This window comes from Pleurodeles waltl, chromosome 12 (assembly GCF_031143425.1).
Source record: "Pleurodeles waltl isolate 20211129_DDA chromosome 12, aPleWal1.hap1.20221129, whole genome shotgun sequence".
Lineage (NCBI taxonomy): Eukaryota > Metazoa > Chordata > Amphibia > Caudata > Salamandridae > Pleurodeles > Pleurodeles waltl.
Window position 1 is genome coordinate 123,378,888 of NC_090451.1, and position 10,729 is coordinate 123,389,616.

General features: G+C 43.0%; 1 non-coding gene across 1 annotated transcript; it reads right to left on the reverse strand.

Annotated features, from left to right (window-relative positions):
* Positions 1-7,216: 7,216 nt before the first annotated feature.
* On the reverse strand, positions 7,217-7,290 carry TRNAN-GUU (transfer RNA asparagine (anticodon GUU)). The gene has a single exon. It is a non-coding gene; the product is annotated as a tRNA-Asn (tRNA).
* Between the last annotated feature and the right edge of the window lie 3,439 nt (positions 7,291-10,729).

The window sequence follows — 10,729 nt, forward strand, 5'->3', positions numbered from 1 at the left end:
CTTAGAAGTTGCTGGGTGTATAAGTGAGAAATCCAGGTAGCCCACATTGGAAACTGGATTTGAACAAACCATTCTTGCAGTGCAGTATGCCTGGTTTATTTTAATTGACCCCATAAGATTAATACACTTGATAGAAATGATATATAAAAACAAAGTCCAGGGTAGAAAAATATTGTCTGCATTTCCTTGCATGATGTGCACTCCCAATCAATTTTTTCCTTTGAATTATGGGAATTGTGGCCTCAGTTATTGTATTATAAAACAACAGGAAGTGTCTCTTACTTCAAAGGAAAAAAACGGACTGGAGCAGCTCATCACTCATAAACCTGGAAAAATCTCAGGGGCGGCTCCTCCATTAGGATGGAAGAGCACTCCCCTCAACCCCCCCCCTGCCAGCAGCAACAGCTGCACAACTTTTACTATAAAACGATAATCAACTATGTTTATTATTGTTTTATAGTAAAAGAGGAGAGGCCCTGGGGCTGTGACAGGGACGAGAGGGGGTGCACAGCACCCTCCCTCTCAGTACGCATGTATGTTTAGTCAGCCGTCTCTGTCCAGCCAAACATACATGCGCACTGGGCTCTCTCCTACCCAGCAACACAGCAGTTGCTGGGTTGGAGACAGCAGGCAGAGACTTTTAGTCTGCCACGGAATGCCCTGGCTGGGCACTCCGTCCAATCCTAATGTTGCTTTCACGCTGCCAGCAGCATGGCAGCAGCGTTAGGATTGTGCACAGTGCAGGCTGGGAGCCTGTGCCTGCAGCCAATCGATGCGCAGATGGGAGCGGCGAGGCGCAGTGCAAAAAGGTAAGTTTTTTTTTATTACATACATTTTTTCGTCATTCCCCCTGCCATGCGCTGTTCCACCCTGCCCCTTTACCGTCCCGCAAGCTGCTCCTGGAAAGTTAGCAGCTGTGAGGGTAAGTCTGAGGCAGAAGGGAACAGATCCCATCGAGAGAACTTCTGTTCCAGGATTTACCACCATGCCCTGCTCTTGGCTCTCGGCTAAAAGCTATTTTAAGCTCTCAAGACCTCTTAAGTGGTTAATTTCAAGACAGAGAACAGACTTCCTTGAGCTCTGTATCTACTGGTTTACTTAGGACTGTGCTGTGCTAAGGTAAATAACAAAAATGAACTAAGAATATAAACAGTAGAAACACCTAGACTCTTAAGAATTAGCACTGATGTGAAGAAGTTATTAATTATTAAAGAAAAAATTCTAATAAATCATTAGCAGAGGATGGTTTCATCCGTCCACCTCTGGGATTTAGTCCCAATACTCTTCCGCTGCGCCATTCTGCTGACATACCTAGTCTAATGTCAAACTTGACTTCGATATCAGCAATCTAAGCACCAATGGTGACCCAAGGCCAAAGAGCAAGAGAGGCATTTCAAGACAATCAGTGATCAACAATATCACTGACTGGGATGATTTCTTTGGCTTCTTTTTCTTTGGGTGGGGGGGGGCTCATCCATATTTTCCTTACATACCACTAATATATTCAGGGCACACTGATCTATTTTAAGTTTCTCACAACATTTCTGCACACTACTGACCTCTGGTGCTGCGGTCTTTCCTGCCAAAGTGGCCAATTGCACATTTTAATCCCCTTTTATAGGAAATACAACTGTTTTCTCCAAACAACAAATTATAATCCGTCAAGGAACATTTGAGTTTATTTAGATCACTTAGCCTTCCTAAACACTGCAAAATTACATACTCCTTAAAACAAATGAAGACCTATAATTGTGGGCATAGAACAACTATTTTAATAAACATAACATAAAGGACTGTTCAACTTTCTCTTAATTAATTACAGTTAATAAGGAAGTACAGATGTACAGCAAACTCAACACTGACACTTTTCATAATGGAAAAATACTTTTTGTTAAAGTGCAGGAGTTCAAGAATCCACATCTCAATCTAAACTTTCTGACGTAAGGTGTAGAGGAGAATTGATTACTCAACAATACCTGTTTACGTTGTACTTAAAGTCGAAAGATCATAAGCATATTCTGATCTCAAATTTGGACATAGATTTTATCCTGCTTTTGTTTCTCTTCCAACCCATACCCAAATTAAGCAAAATAAGTTTTTAGTGATTTGAAAATTAAGAGTGTTACTAGATCTGATGCCTTTGCTTAAAGCAGAATCTGAAGTTAAAGCTTGAAACACACTGAAGTGGTACACTTTGAAGCACCCCACACACACACAGCGTTTTAAAACAGCATTGTGGTTTAGACGCGGTGTTAATAAATGTGTCATCACTGAACTCAGAGGTGTTTACATTTTCACCCTAGGAGAATGAAAGGCTAGGCTTTTGAAAGGCACCACAAGCAACAGTGGGCCTAATTAAGAAACATAAATTTACACTTTTGGGTAAGTTTACTCTTCTTCGATATTCACAAACAAATTATTTGATAGTAACTTTAGGACTGCTGAGACTCCACATTCGGGGTGGAGAGAACTCCTCACATAAGAAGATAGTCCTGCCTACTGCAAGCTTTGCTTCCTCACAGAACAGCTACAGCACATTAATAGCAAAGCAAGCTTCTCTCTCACACAAGGCCCCGAGTGCAGTCTTCCATTCCCTGGAGAACAGATTCAGCAGGACAGACTGGTCCATGAGTTTGTCTCTCACACATCATGTACAGTAATGCATGTGTGACATTTAAGTTACAGAAAGATCTCTAGAGTTTGTGCTTAACTTACTGAAAGGAATGTATAGGTAAGTGAGTGAGTGAATATACAGGGTCTGACATCATTTTCACTTAGGTGATATTCCACACCAGCATACTGAAAGTCTGGCTGGTGTCACTCAGAGAAGTGATGTCAATGCTGTTATTCCTGGTGTTATAGTCAGCAGTCTTGCTGCTGTCACTTCCTTTCGATCCAAGTGCTACGATTCAAGTGCATATTTTTCAACTAACCTTAGATCTCAGTGTCCGGGCCATTGTTCTGCCAATACAGAGATCAGCTAGTGGTGTAAGCAGGGGTATAGTCTGGGACATGCTCAGTATAGGCATTTGAAGACAGAATGACAAAAAACACATGCCTCTACGCCACTTTGTTATTCTCTCCCTTCCATCGCCCATTCTGTCTCTAAATTATCCCTCTATAAGACATTCCTTTCTCTCTCTAACTCTCCCTCTGTCCAGTATCTATCTTTATTCATTCTCCTCCCTCTAAATTTTCCTTCTTTCTCTCTCATATGCAACTCTGTGGCTTACATTTTTCTTTCTTATTTCTTTTCAGCCTCTTCCTATTTCCCTTTTTTCATCTTCATTTGTGTTTTGTCCTCTTCTCTCAACCTCAGCACCCTTATTCTCCTCATTTATGCCTGCCTCTCTCACCCTCTTGTCTCCTAGTTTAAATCTATTATTCATACTTCTTTCACATTCTTCTCATTTTCCCACTCTCTCAACCCCCGCCATCTTCCCTCATACACTCTTTGGCCCTGATTTATACTTTTTTGCGCCGCATTTGCGGCATTGTTTGACGAAAAAGAGGCTTGTAAGTTTATGCAATGTTTGCGTCAAAAAATTCTGCAAATGCAGTGCAAAAAAGTATAAATTAGAACCCTAGTTCCTTCCCTCTACCACTTCCATCTCCTTGTGCACCACCCACGGCCAAGACAAGACATTTTTGTCCTCCTAATTCAAGGTACCTCTGCAGGTAGATTCACTCTAGCAATGGTGCCACATTTGCTGCTTGTACTGGCAATATGACACACCTTGCTGCTAGCAGACTAGGCATCCACCGAGCATTTTCTTATCCAAAAATTGCTCCTGGGCCTCACACTGCCATCTCATATCACACCTACACTCTTGAAATCTTTTTATTTTCATTCACATTCTCTTCTAAAACACATGAACCTCACATTTTCTCTTCTCAACCCTCCACCTCCCTTTCACTGTCTCACATATTGTTTTGTCCCACAATTTCCACATCTTTCATATGCACACCCAACTCTGTCCATCCTCTGATACTCTGCCCATTCTATCTTTCTCACATCACATTTCTAACTGTATTATGTCACTCTAGCAGGACATGTGGAGGCTGAACCTAAATCAAGAGGAGCATTAACACATTTTATGGAGGGCCAGCCCTACAGCATTTTAGTACTGTTTTAGGGTGCCATCTTACTGGGTCGCTGGAATGTGTTGGAAAAGTTTGTGAACTGATATCAAAGGAAGGATAGTTATTACCTGCTGATACTGCAGCAAGGCTCTAGTTTCTTCTGTCTTACGCCCTTTCCAGCCACACTCCTCTGTCACCGAGAGGCTTCTCCTTTTGAGGGGTGCAGTCTTGAGTAGGCTTCAAAATGCTAACTCTTGAACTGCTTGTGCCCCAGGGAGGGCAGAGGGAATGGGGAGAGATAGCCATAAACTAAATAGGGACGGGTGAAGACTTCCGCTCTGCTGGCAGAGTTTGCAGAGATTTCCCCACTCCGCAGTCCGCGCAGAGTTCCAAAAACTCTGCAAAGTGATGCGGTGCAGAGTTTTTTCTCTTGTTCGCGCTTGCCCACATTAAGTTGGTGAACACGAGAGAGGGAAATCGCTAAGTTGTCGGCAAGATTTCGTAACGTGAGCAGTTGCGGTAGGCCGCGACTGCTCGCAATGAGAAAGCTGCCGCTCGCATTGAGGAAGCTGCTGATTGAGTAGAAAATCTACCCAAGCAGCCATAAGAAGTTATCGCCCTCAGGTGCTCCGCATGATGCCGTTCACACTGATTTCACAGCACAGGAGACACTTCTGTGCTGAAAATCAGCACGAATAGCGTGCCTTACCCAAATTCCGCGTAGTGCTGCAGTGTTTTTTTGCCACTTCGCAGAGTTCTGTGTAGCAGAACTCTGTGAACTCTGCCCAGGCCTAAAACTAATGCGCCACAAGAGAAAGATGCTCGGACACAGAAACCACCACAGTAATTCCTCTGGCTTTACCTCTCCCACCTGTCATGCTGAATATGGTGACAGGCTAGGAGAGGATATGTGTTTAATTATAATACTGAAGAAAGGTGGTTGATGCTTAGCGACGCACATCTGAAACCAAGAACAAGACAAAGTAGTATATCATCAAAAAGTCCTGTGGCGGGTGCCAGCCTGGTGCCAAGAAACCCAACCACCGGGGGTTCCGAGGTGCACACACACAAAGGTGGATGTCAAACACCTATGTCATGCGCTGTAGGTTACAGAATCTAAGAAAAGAGCAACCAGGGCACTCCAAACAAAAGAGTCCAAAGTCGGGTGACTTAGTGTGAAAACGTTTAATCCTCAGTGATCGGTAGTTGAATCATAGTTCAAAGATGTTTGAGTCCACATATGAGAAAGTATATAACAGGTTACAATAACAATCTGACTCCTCAGAATGAACAGGCATAGATGAGCAACAAAACAGCCAACACGTGTTTCGTCCTCTCAGACTTTTTCAAGGCTCTAGAGAAACTTTTAGAGAAGAGTAGCTGATGGTGTTCAGTTAGAAATCCACATGATGAAATTAACTCAAAAATATGAGAATCCAAAGTAATAGAACCGCGTTCCTTCCAAATCAAGGCCAAGTGTTCCTTACGCGTGACGATTTCAAAGTCCAAAAAGCATGCCCACAAGTAAGGGACATATAGACAAAAGAGAGGTCTAAGTAGACCCTGCCCGTAGAGTCCGGGAAGCGAGTAACGACGGCGTATGTGCTTGCCCCGCAGCGTCTGATAGCGCTGCTGTGTTACCAAGGAGATGTGTTTAATTATATTGTATTGCTTTCCTGCCCTTGAGGAGGCCTCTATTGTTTTTCGAGGTGGTCATGTAAGTAGCTACTCAGCTGCTATGCATTGCTGCTAAGATGTGTGTTGTATAGGTTGCTCTGTTTAGGGAACATTTTGCCATTATGCAGTGGATTCAAAAGTATGCTCCCATTATGTTGCGGCAATCTTGAAGGAGCAGCCGTCTTGCCTTTACCTGCCGGTGTACTTGCATTGTCACACTTACCACGTGTGCATTTACTTTAGTGTAAAGTGTTATCACATATGATCTTCCTTCAGAGAGAATGAAAGAGAGAGAAAGAGACAATGAGAGAGAGAGAGCTGTGAAGTCCATGCATGAGTAGCTAATCCTGTCCAGGTTCTTTTTGTGTTCTGGTATTTGTAGTTTTCTTTATATAAGTGGCATAAACAAGTCCAAGAAAGCGAAGGAAAAAAAGTGGTGTGGATGAGTTACCTGCTCATATAGCCGGGATCCTGAAAGGTCTGTTGTGTGTGTGTCAGACTTCTCATTTTTTCCAATTTCAAGGACAAAATTAAATTTGAATTAATTGGCATTCAGATACTTTTTTCGAAGTATGCCATTATAAATTCAGGAATACAAGGAGCAGATACACAGAAACAAACTGGACTGGGTGCATTACTAATGGGTGGGCCTGAGAAAAGTGAGGTCTGAGGGTGCGAGTAAGCAGTCTGCGTCTAGGCAGTGTGAATATGTATGTGAGTGTTAGAAAAAGATTGTGTGGGATCCTGTTTTCTGAGGAGATGACTTTGGGAAAAAAAAGTCAGGAATAATCTCACATTTTCGGAATGTCTGAGTAGCGGATCTCGCCCAGGCATTCCTCTTTGCTTTTTTTAATGTATTTATTTTATTGTAGTCCTCATTTTATATTGGATAAAATAAGACCCCTAGCATCAGAATGCAGAGGAGGAGGAATGGCTTAGGTACCCGTGGCATCAGGAATCTTTGAGAGCCGAGAGTGTGGACGCGCACGCAGAAGAGAGAGTGGGGGGCAGGGGTAGCTGCAATTCGATGTTCAAATCAATTCCAAAACAGGCTGTCCGTGCTGGAGCTATTACTTTCAGGGTAACGCCGACGAAATAATGATTTTCTCTTGCAAATCGTACATCTCGGAGCACACCTGAGACTATGGGTCGCTGCAGCATTTTAGCACTCCTCGTTCCATGTCATCTGCAGTCCTGCACCCAATCCCTAAATATGAATGTGTTAAAAATAGACCGGAGCATCACTACGACTTGAAAGCTTGTCTCGGCTTTCAAGTCGTGATGCGCTCTGTGAGTACGAGGCCGACTCGAGCAACGAGAATAAGAGCCTCGGTCCACACCTAAAGGCCAAAACATAGAAGAACTGTACATGGGGGCAAAATACGAATTCCTACAGCAATCGCCACCGAATTATGTTAAAAGTGTTACGTAACCACAATATGTAAATAAAAGCTCTCGTCCCTGGGTGGGCTCGAACCACCAACCTTTCGGTTAACAGCCGAACGCGCTAACCGATTGCGCCACAGAGACCGTTGGGTGAAGTTAGCTCAACTGAGATTTGTAAAACGTCTCTGGTGCACCTAGCTAGCAGATAATGATGAACAAGTTGAAGCTATATTACTACATATTGGAATCATAAAGGGTATACAATGGCAATATCTCCTAAAAATTCTGCTTCCTTACTATGATGATTTTGATCCTATCAGGGGTTTGCCGACTGCGTCCTTTATATAAATAAAATAAAAAGCACCCTCCAAACAGGCCTATTTTGTATCAATTTTTTGTGGAAGGGTCACAATAAAAACATTCAAAGTGAAGATGGTTAACAAGTTCAGTAACACCAGAAGTCGAATGAAAATAATATCGTTATTCACCCCATATTTCTCGTCCGTCTTCTTTCATGCCTCCCGCTTTCATGTCCCCTGTTTAGAGAAAAGAGCAACAAAGTTGTAAAACAAAGAATATCCTGCAGAAAAAAACACAAACATTTACAATTCAGTGGGTCTCGCATATTCCAAACAATTTAATTTCCTCATAGGCCGACAAAATGCCCTTAGGGCTGAGTTCATTGTTCATACAGGGTAGGACATTTCTCTTGCTTTTGTCCTGCGGATTCTCAAAGAAGTTGTTAGAATCCACCTCTACCCACCTTTGAAAAATCCCCTTGTTTGATAGTATGTTATTGGGGCGATAGGGGGGCTATTAATTTGCTATTTCTTAGTTCCTGTATCAAAGAATATGTTCAGGGGATTAGGGTCACTAAAATCTGTTTTCAGGATTGTAAAATAAATAGCATTTGGTTTGAAGTGTAAATCAATGAGGCTACCTTGGCCTCTCTCCGTATATGAAATGCAGTCTTTGTTAAGATTACTAATACGATTGATATTAGAATAGAGGGATAACATGTTCAAAATGGAAGTAAAGATATCTCCACAAGGAGTGTGTGCAAAATTCAGGGAATCTTCGATGTCACAATTGTTCCTAAAACAGACCCTTGAGCCTGACAGTGGGCATAATCTGCAGTTAAAATCACCCCCACAGATCACCAAAAAATCACTAGTAATTTCGCTCAGAATTTTATCAAGAGTTTTCTCTAGTGCTGTGGCTATGTATACATAATTCACACTAAAGTTATTGTGATAAAAGTTTACTATAACTAAAGATAGGTTTAGTTCATATGTAATAATAAAGATTTGGTAATGTGTTGAGCATAAATAAGTTCTAATAATATTATTCCAAAAAGTAGTTGAGATTTAGGTTGACAGCCGCTTTTATGGTGGCCTCCTCTTGAAGATTCCACTGGAGTATGGATTGAAGAAAACCCATCTATATGGACTGTTTCTTTAGCCCAAGTTTCATGTAGGCAAATTATATTATATAAGTGAAAATAGTACACTGTTCCAATAAGTATGTATGCAGGGAGAGAGAAGGGGTCAGTATTGGCAGGAGAGCCCTCAAGCATCCACTAGGATGCTGAGCATCATCATTGGGCTATCTCCTTCGTCAGACCGGCACTGCAATGTCTGGCGGACCAACCACACATGGTGGTGGCACTCAGCCGAAGGTAATGTAGCAGAGAAAATGAGGTCTGCGAGAGATACTGACAAAAGGAGAGAAAAAAAAAATACAGTTAAAATTGACTCTGACCCATAAGCATCATAATTTAATTAATCTGGGCAAAGATCAGGCCAAGATTAAAAAGAAACAGTGGGAGTTGGAACGGGAATAATGTCCCACAGCACTCCAGAGAAAGGAAAAAGGAAGTGTACCTAGTCCTAACAAAATGTGGTCAACATGTTTTGCGCCGCTACGGTCACAAAAATGATCCTTTGGCGCTTCATTAGGACCAAAACAACTACTTCTCTTAATTATATAAAACAAGTGAAATAAGTGCTAAATAGTCACTTACAGAACAAAGACAATTTTGTCACTGTCAAATAATCAGTAGGTCGCCCTGCATGCAAGATAAAAGATATAAAGAAATAGACATACATTGGTGTCTGCCAAATAGAAGCAACGTGAAAGAAATGTGATTACCCCAAATTACACTTCAAAACAGGTTTAAAAAAAACTGTTGATATATGTCTAACAATCAAAATGAATGTGTGCTTGGTGGGCTCAGGAGCGATGGTATGGGCAGCCTGTAAGCCAACAATGAGGGGTGTCATCAAAAGTTATATTCCTGGGCAGGATCAACGCTGGTGGGTGCACTGCAAACAAATCAAGGCTAAGATATTGGAGCTAGAGGGGCGAGCAAAACACTCTGATGCCCCAGCAGTGCAGCACCAGCTGGTCCTGGCGCGGTCAGAATTACGTCAAATATCTCTTGAGAAGGCTAAACAATGTTGGCAGGCGTTGACTAGGAGAGTATAAGAGATGGGCGATAAGTTCGGTAAACTGCTCTATTGGTTGGCCACGCATGGGCAGCAGCTAGAGTAGTGCCTGCCATACGCGATAGGGAGGGAAACATTCAAGTGGAGTTGGAAGCAATTACCCAGGCTTTCGCGGCCTATTATCCAAAATTGTATGCTAAAGACCCCCCCCGCACCTGGTGGAGGAGAGTTCCCTGGTTTGGGACCTCACGGTCCCAACTACCCTGCCCATTATCACCCAGGATTTAGACCAGCCACTATCAGCGGAGGAGCTGGATGCCACCGTTTCGGAGCCTAGTGGGTGTAGAACTGATGGACCGGATGGATATCCAATAGATTATTACAAAAGGTTCCGCTCACTATTGATACCTCATCTCCTGAATCTTTATGGTTAGGCCCTGATGATGGGGACTCTTCCCCCTGAACTTGATTGTGCCACCATCGTGGTCCTGCCCAAGGGGAGGGGGGGCATGCTCCAGACGAATGTGCATCATATTGACCAATTTCCATCATCAATGCTGATATCAAAATGTATGCCAAAGTACTGGCATTATGTTTTAAGCATACGCTGACCCACCTCATTCATCCGATCAATGCAGCTTTATGCTTGGCAGAAGCACATGTCATTGTATCTGACGAGGTGGCCCTGTCTCGTGGCGCTGGCTCCAATGGTCCCCTGGCCCTTCTCCTCATAGATTTTTGTAAGGCATTCAATACGATTTCATGGGAGTACATGGAGGTAATCCTGGCACACATGAGGCTGGGGCCATTGCTCCGCCGACTGATCCATCTCCTTTATCAATATCCCTCAGAATGATGTGGCTCCCCCGATACCTATACGGCCTCACAAATTACCCGTACCTAAGACCAAGGGTGTGGTTCCATACTCTCACCTCGAAATTTACTGCCTTCATTTGGAACAAAGTTGCTTTTATTACCACACGTAAATCCCCGTATGAGGGGGGGCATGGCAGTCCCAGATCAATACATTTACTATTTAGCAGCCCGGGTGGTGCCCATAAATGACTAGTTTGCCGGAGGCTGGGAAGACCTGGCATATCGACTTGAGATCCACGAAGCGGGCTTTGGAGGCCTAC